We start from the raw sequence: 8,153 nt of genomic DNA, 5'->3' as shown, positions 1-8,153 counted from the left end.
AAAACCCAAATCTACCAAGAATTCTAAATCTGAAGTTCTGAACTCAAATCTGCCCTAAATTCTTTGTTGAATAAAAATTTAATTGAAAAAAACCAAAAATCCATGAACTCAAATCTGCCCAATTCATATAGTTTTGTCACCAAATAAACAAAATTAATTGAAAACAAAAAGATTGAAGCACTCATCGTAGGAGACCATAGAAGGCCAGAGCCAGGCGACGACCAACGCTCCAGTGACAGTGACGACAACAAGCTGACGACCACGACGATGCCAAGCCGACGACCAGACGATGCCAAAGCTTCGGTGACGGTGACGGCGACACTTTGATCTGCGAGAGCTGCCTCGACCCGTGATGCTGACGCTTCGACCCGCGACAATGACGCTCCGACATTTGTTGGAGGTAACTGTGTTTGTAGGAAGAAGGTTGCAGAGCAAATTAGGGTTGAGAGGTGACCAGGGCTCTTTGAAGAGGAAAGTGGGCTCAGCATTCAGCAACGTTATATATTTCAGCATTTTTTACCTTTTTTTTCACCAGCACCAAAACGACGCAGTTTCGTGGCTTTGGGGGAAAATCGGTACTTGCTGAAACCCGATCGATTCGGTCGGTTCATCGGTTAACCGCCGGTTCGACCAATTTTTTATCGATTTTTTGCAAGACGGTTATAAGTGGACCGGATTGGCTAACTGACCGGTTTTCGATTAACCTAGTTAAATTGGCTGGTCCGATCCGGTTTTTAGAACTTTGGAACTTAGTGAGTGGTAATGGGAATGTGAATGTGAGACCAATTGCTTGAAGTTTGCAGTGACTTAGTCTTTGCTGGTTAATAGTTTCCTTCAAGCTCCCCAGCTCCTTTCAAAGCTGGTAGGGGTAGAGGCGACAAATTTGGAGTTTCGGAAGAGGTGAAAGGTGAGGGAGAAGTAGAGGTTGCAGTTGAAATCGGAGTCGAAGAGGTGGAGGGAGGAAGAAGGGTGGTGATGGCGGTGGTGATGATGATAATGGTAGCAGTGATGGTGGTAGTTGGGGAGGAGAGTGGTGGTAGAGTTTGGGATTGGAGGAGCTGAGAATATTGAGAGAGAGAGAGAGAGAGAGAGGGGGGGAGAGACGATGGTGGTAGTGGTGGAGAGAAGGATAGTTTGGTAATTTTATTTAATATTTTAGGATTTAGATAATTTTGCTTGCAAAAGCCATTTTTATGGGTACAAATGGTAATTTTCGTCTTCTATGGGTAGATATATCAGCGTTTTCAACTTTCATGTGTAGAAATAGTAGTTTACTCTATTAAAAAAAATAAAATAAAAGCTCAAAAGTCCAAAAATAAAACCAAAGCTCAAGTGTTCCAATAAAATGTCACAGTATTTCAATCACAGAATCAAAGCCAGAAGAGACACAAGATAGACATGGTCAAAATCAACAAAAGATAACCATTGCAGTTACATTAAAACAGGATCAGCATCCGCAGTCACCAAAATAGTCATATCATTGAAAATTAATGATTGAATAACTAAAAAAATTTAAAAGCTCACCTTAATTGCTCGCAGAGAAGAGGGAGATAGAGAATCGAGCCACAGCGGCGGCACAACGTAAGCACAGCAGAAGACGTGTGTGACACGAAGACGCAGAGGAAGACGTGTGTAGCGCGGTAATGCAGAGGAAGACGCGAGCGGCGCTGTGGTGGGACCAGTGAGAGAGCAATCAAGCTGAGGCGAGGCGACGAGCAACGACAAGGAGCCAACGAGAGAGAGAGAGAGAGAGAGAGAGAGAGAGAGAGAGAGAGAGAGAGAGAGAGAGAGAGAGAGAGAGAGAGAGAGAGAGAGAGAGAGAGACTGCGACTTTGCGGAGGCTGAGTGAGGATGTAAGATTGAGAAAGAGTAAGGTTCACTTCTAGGGTTAGGTTAAGGTTTTTTTTTTAAAACCACAAACAACATTGTTTTGTGGCAAGAGGAAAAAATGATCAAACCCATCGGTTATTTAAAATTGTTGTTTCACTGATTTTGTTAAAACCTGCCGGTCCAAATTACTTCCCACTGATTAATTCCTTCCGAAGCTACTATTCACACTCCTCTAAATCAGTCTTTGAAATGTGTTATCCATCGTTATAGATAGATTGAATTTTTTTTCTAATATGAAGATAAAAAATTTGAGAGTCAAATTTTATGATAAAATTTTACAAATATGCAAAAATGACCTTTAAATATGTAATTTTATAATAATAAAAAATTTATAAATACAAAATTGACTGTAGATTTCTAATATTAATTAAAAATAAATAAATTATAAACACAAATCTGTTTCTCAAATTTTTGTATCCAAATTTAAGCTTCAAATTTGTTCTATTTGTCTTCCACAATTTTATGATATACTCTTTGTCTTTATGATACAATAAAACATACAGTCTTTCAATTTTAAAATAAAAAATACATTTTTTCGCTATGAAAAATAAATATATTCATTTATATCTGCTGTGCATGAATGTTTATTTGCCGAATTGATTTAATTTTATCTTTAATATTTTATTTATTTTTATTTTGTATTGAATATTTTAAATATATTTTAATCATACATAGTATTTGCATTTATAACTTTCCTAAATTTATTTATCCTTTATTTGACCAATTGACTCTCAACCTCTATAAATATATAGCCATCAGTTTTTAAGAACAAAAAGTATTATTGAAAATGTCTGCAAGAGTGAAATGTATCATGTTCTTATTCTTGTTGGTTGTGTTACGACCACTTTTTGTCAATAGTCAGTCAACAGTTTATGTTAAAAATGCTGTAGAGGGCAATTTGAAACTTACTATTCACTGCAAATCTAAGGATGAAGATCTTGGAGCAGTGACTCTCAACCCAAATCAATCCTATCGGTTTGTTGTCTTTCCTAAATTTTTCGGCGGGACATTATATTTTTGCACTTTTCGTTGGCCAGGTTCATGTCATTGGTTTGACATATATGTAGAAAGTAGAGATCTAAAAATTTGTTATGATGATCATCCAACTGCATGTAACTGGATTATAAAGAAGGCTGGACCATGCCAAGATTCACCTCTTTCGAATCAATGTTTCAAATGGAATCCAAACACGTGTGTTCCATGACAAAAAAAATGTTGATTTTAATGAAATAAAATAAATGAATTCTTGAATCACAAACAGTTTAAAAAAGTTTCTAATAATTTTATTTTATGTCTATTTCTAATTGATCCTTGATAAAGAACGAAAGATTATTTTATGTTTAATTGTTCTGTCGGTCTCTATAATTTTATAAAATTTACAATTAGATTCTTATATTTTTTTTAATTGGATCCACCGAATATTTTTTCGCAAATTGAATATATAAATTAAACAATTAAGAATCTAATTAGATTGATTATATATTATTTGAAAAAATATTTAGCTAATTTTAATTTTTTGACGTAAAAATAATCTATTTACAAAATTAAAAGCATTATAGAGACTTAATATATATATATATATATATATATATATATATATATATATCATTATAAATTTAGTAAATTATAAAGACTAATAAAATAATTAAATTTTTATTTTATATATTTAGGAATAAACTAATATTTCTGATCATAAAAAGTTTCAATAATACTAATTTTAATAAAATAGGATAGAATGTAGTTTAATTTGTCTCTAATTTTTGAAAAAAATTTAAAATTTTTTAATATTAAAATTATTTTGATTTTATTTCTATTATTTTTTATAAATTTTAATTTTATTCAAAATTTTAAAATTTTTATAGTCAATGTGTGGTTAATATATATTTTTTTATTTTATCCTATTTCGTCACTGCTCTCCTCTCTCTCTCCCAACGTCCCAAGCCTATTCTTATCGCAACTTATTAATATATATTTTCCTTTTAACCTCAAGCTTTAAGAGATCGTTATTAATATATACAAGTTGACCATAAAAAATTTAAAATTATAGGATAAAATTAAAATTTATCAAAAAATTAAGAACAAAATTAAAATAAATTCAACGTTAGAGATATTTTTAAAATTTTTAAAAAATATTAAGAACAAAATATACTTCACCCAATAAAATATAATTTAATTCGATACCTATAAAAAATTGATTAATTTAATAAAATAAAAAATTGAAATGACTTGAAATTTAAAAAATAAAAGAATAATTTATACCATCTTTATATATTATTACAAAAATGAAGAAGTTTGGAGTGAAAAACTGCTTAAGTGCGATACGAATATATGTTTTATTTTTTTATGGTTAAAGAAGCAAATATCCGAAATGAAAAGTATGAAGTACAACATAAATCTCTCTAAACTAAAAACTAACCAAAGATTAAACAGATATAGAGATATTAAAAAAAACTAATTAAAACTAACCCACGAAAACAAGACCTACACAATAAAAAAACTCAACCATCATGTAAAATACATACGCCTAGATGAAAGCTAAAAAGACAAAAATATAATATAATTGAAGAAAAATAATAAAATATAAAATCCTAAACTCAAATCTATTCAATACTTTTATATTTAGTTTTTTCCTCAATATTTATATTTGATTTTAATTTTATCTTTAATATTTAGTTTATTTATTTTTCTTTTGTATCTAATATTTTAAATATGTTTTAGTTAAATCGTTACTGTATGTATAAAATAAAATTAAAGCATGGTGTTTGCATTTATAATTTTTTTTAAATTAACTGAGATAATGTTCAATTTGGTTCCTAAATTTATATAAGGACCTGAATTTAATTTTAAAATTTTAATTACCTCCTGTATTTAGTCCTTATATTGTACAAATGTGACTTATATTAATTTCTAGAACAATTTTTGATGCACATACATACATTAACGAAATATTGATGTTCATAACTAGATGTCACGTTGTTAGATTAATACAATATCATTCGAGTATTAGTATTGGCACTCAAATAGTGGTGTTTATTGAATTTTTTTCTCTCAAAATAAGTGATACGACTTCGTTTTATTTTATTTTTTTGATCACTAAATGACAACCAATTATTCGATTGTTTAATTAGAAAAACATAAATCCAAAAGTAGCACCCCATAATAACAAGAGCACAAGAACAAAAAAAAAACATAAGCATATGTATTTAAATACCAGAAGTATGGACAAATTTGAGGATAACAACATATACTTTCTAAACACGGTGTTAGTAAAAGCAGTAAAATATATAGAGTGTTAATGGATCGGATCCATCTATGGTATTTATCTAAATCCGATCTAAAAATTGTGAATATAGATTTGATCTGCAAAGCTATATATCATTGGATCAGATCGGATCCGCACACTAATTGGATTGGATTGGATTGCGAATTTTGTGTAACTATCCGTATATTCGCGTATCCGCAAAAATAAAAAAATAAATAAATAAATATTTTTTTATATTTTATTTCAACTAATAATTATCAAATATGTTGTATTATTTTAATTTATTATTTAAAAAAATATGTTTAATATCATTTTAAGAGTAAACATGTTTAAAAGAGTAAAAAAATAAATTTTATTGTTATTTTTTTAATAAAAATAAAACTTTTAAAAATATATTTGTGTTTTGTGGATATATCCGATCCGATCGGATCGGTTCCAAACTTAAAAACTGTGGATATTGAATCCGATCTGATCCGCATTCACCCCCAAAAATACATAAAAAAAAAGTAACAGGATTAATACGTATTTATGCATGATGTACAAATAGATTTAATTTAAGGATTTTTAGAAAGAAAAAAAGAAAAAAAATATTAGTGTCTAAGCAAACTATAAATTTGAAAAATTAATTGGAAAGTGAATATGTTGTCACTTTGTCAGCCTGCTCAAATGACTAATTACACTCTCTTTTAATTACTAATATTGTTAGTTTTTCTAAAATATCTTTGTATTTAATTTATTTGTTACTTGAAATAATACTTATTTATTCATATTTATTGTATATATAAATTCATTTGATTTCTCATTTTTATTTTACTTAAAAATAAGTTGCTTCATAAGATATATATGTATTAGGTAATTTTTTAAAAATTTTTTTATTTATTTTAAATATTTTATAATAAAAATTTAAATATAATTAATTTTATATAAATTTAATAGTTAAAAAATAATAAATAATTTATTAATTTTCACTAAATTATCTTCTAACTCTTCTTACCTTATTAACTTCCGCTGAAGTTGACTCAATTTTATTTTATTTTATTTTAATTTTTTTTTGTTAATTTGCAAAATATTGATAGCTGAGAAAGAAATTATATACCGACATTGGGGTTGAAGTGGGTGCAACCTCCTGGAATGTAGGGATTGCCAATGAATCCTTGTTCGCAGTGACATCTCCGAGCTGAGTTCTTGAAAGATGATGTAAGTGTAACATTGCTGCTCTTGCAGGTTCCAGGGAGCCTTACTGATGAGTTACGAATCTCTCATTCTAACAACGCCAGCACGGTCTCCAAAACCGTCAGATCTTGAGCCCAACTGTAACCGGTATAGTAACCGGAACTATACTGTTTTATCATAATCGCCGCATAACTGCACTCATCATCACTACTCGCACTCGCATGACGATGATTACTATTGTTGATCCCGAAACTCTCCGTTGTCACGTTGAATTCCGAGATATACGAAGGCAAGGAGGTCACGCAGCAGTATTGGCCGTTGCAATTGCCGATATGAATGATCCTGTCGAAGTCGTCCTTGTCGCCGTTGCAAATCGAAACGCAGCTGCTAACTTGCGTCCCGTTGGAAACCAAGAAAGAGATTTCATTGCATCCAACTGATACAAACACGTTGTTTTCCTGCGAATACACGAAGGGGCTTCCGCTCAGGTTAACCACTTGCTTCTGATTAGTAGTAGCGTTGTTGTGTTTGCATTTCCAACGGTGAATTAGATTCTTGATTACAATCGTGCCTTCTGATACATCAATTGACGACACCTCCACTCCTATAGATTTCAGGTAAGGCGTATGGTTCCTGCACTCTATTTGGAACCACTGGTCTGCATAGCATTTGGGTTCATTCATTCCAAATGGAAAAGGGATACTAACTCGTCCACATGTGGAATTGCAGCCAGGCTGCGCTGTATGACTATTTTTGTTTTCGTATTGTGCAGATGCCAGTGTATGTATAGCGGATACTATTAACATCACATGAAATCCAAATTGAAGAACCATTATTATTGTGGCTTAAAGGTGCCTCTCTGCATTTCGTTAATTAGTCTCGGACTATTTAGTATTTATGGACGATATTCCTCTAATGCTACTTTATATTAAGTTGCGTGCAAGTTGGCCCCTGTCCCCTGCTTCAAAATAAAGAAACATGACCCTAAAGTGGGACTGTGGAAGATTTGCATAGTGTTAATTCCATCCAACTAGGCCAACATAAAGTTTAGATAAGTAACATTCTCAGTTAACATGTAGATATTTTATATTTGTTAAGATACAGGTTGTTAAGATTATCGTTAATATTTTTTAATTAAATATACAATACATATACATTGAAAACATTTTATATTAGCTTTTTTCTTCATCATTGATTTTTATTAATTTCTCAATAAATAAATATGTATGTGAATAATTGAATATGGACTACATGGAAAAAAAACCACTATTGTCACTAAGTTGGGGTGACTTTGACCCGTGGAGTCTGGGATCCACTCTCTAGCTTACTGCTACTTGTTAGCGAAAAGTCTACGAAGACCCGCATACATTAATTTTGAAGCTATTCTATTTTTTTCTTCGAAAGAAAATCTGAAGTGGTTGGTTGCATTTTTCTGACCAGTCTGTTGGATTTGTAGTCTTCGATATATTATTACATAACTTTTGATCACTTAAATTAATTCAATTAAATAAAATCTGCTTATACATCTTATTTTATCGAAATAATAATGCTTCACGACGCTAGAGTCAAGCAGTCAACCCATCATGAAATTAAAGGCACTAGAGAATAATAGAGATGCAAGTTGCATCAGTTTGATTTTGAAGCTGAAAGCCTGAAATAGAAAACAAACTAGATGGCAACATCAAACGCGTCAATGGTGAATATTATGCGCGGAAGGAATGAAGTAATTAGCTACCAATACGCTATTCCATATAAAAAAAATATTTAATATTTTATAAAATTTAATTATTGGTATATTGCATTTTTTTTATCTAGTGTACAAAATTTC

This window comes from Arachis ipaensis, chromosome B4, assembly GCF_059453495.1.
Source record: "Arachis ipaensis isolate K30076 ecotype BB chromosome B4, ASM5945349v1, whole genome shotgun sequence".
NCBI classification, from domain to species: Eukaryota; Viridiplantae; Streptophyta; class Magnoliopsida; order Fabales; family Fabaceae; genus Arachis; species Arachis ipaensis.
This window is presented reverse-complemented; position numbering follows the sequence as displayed.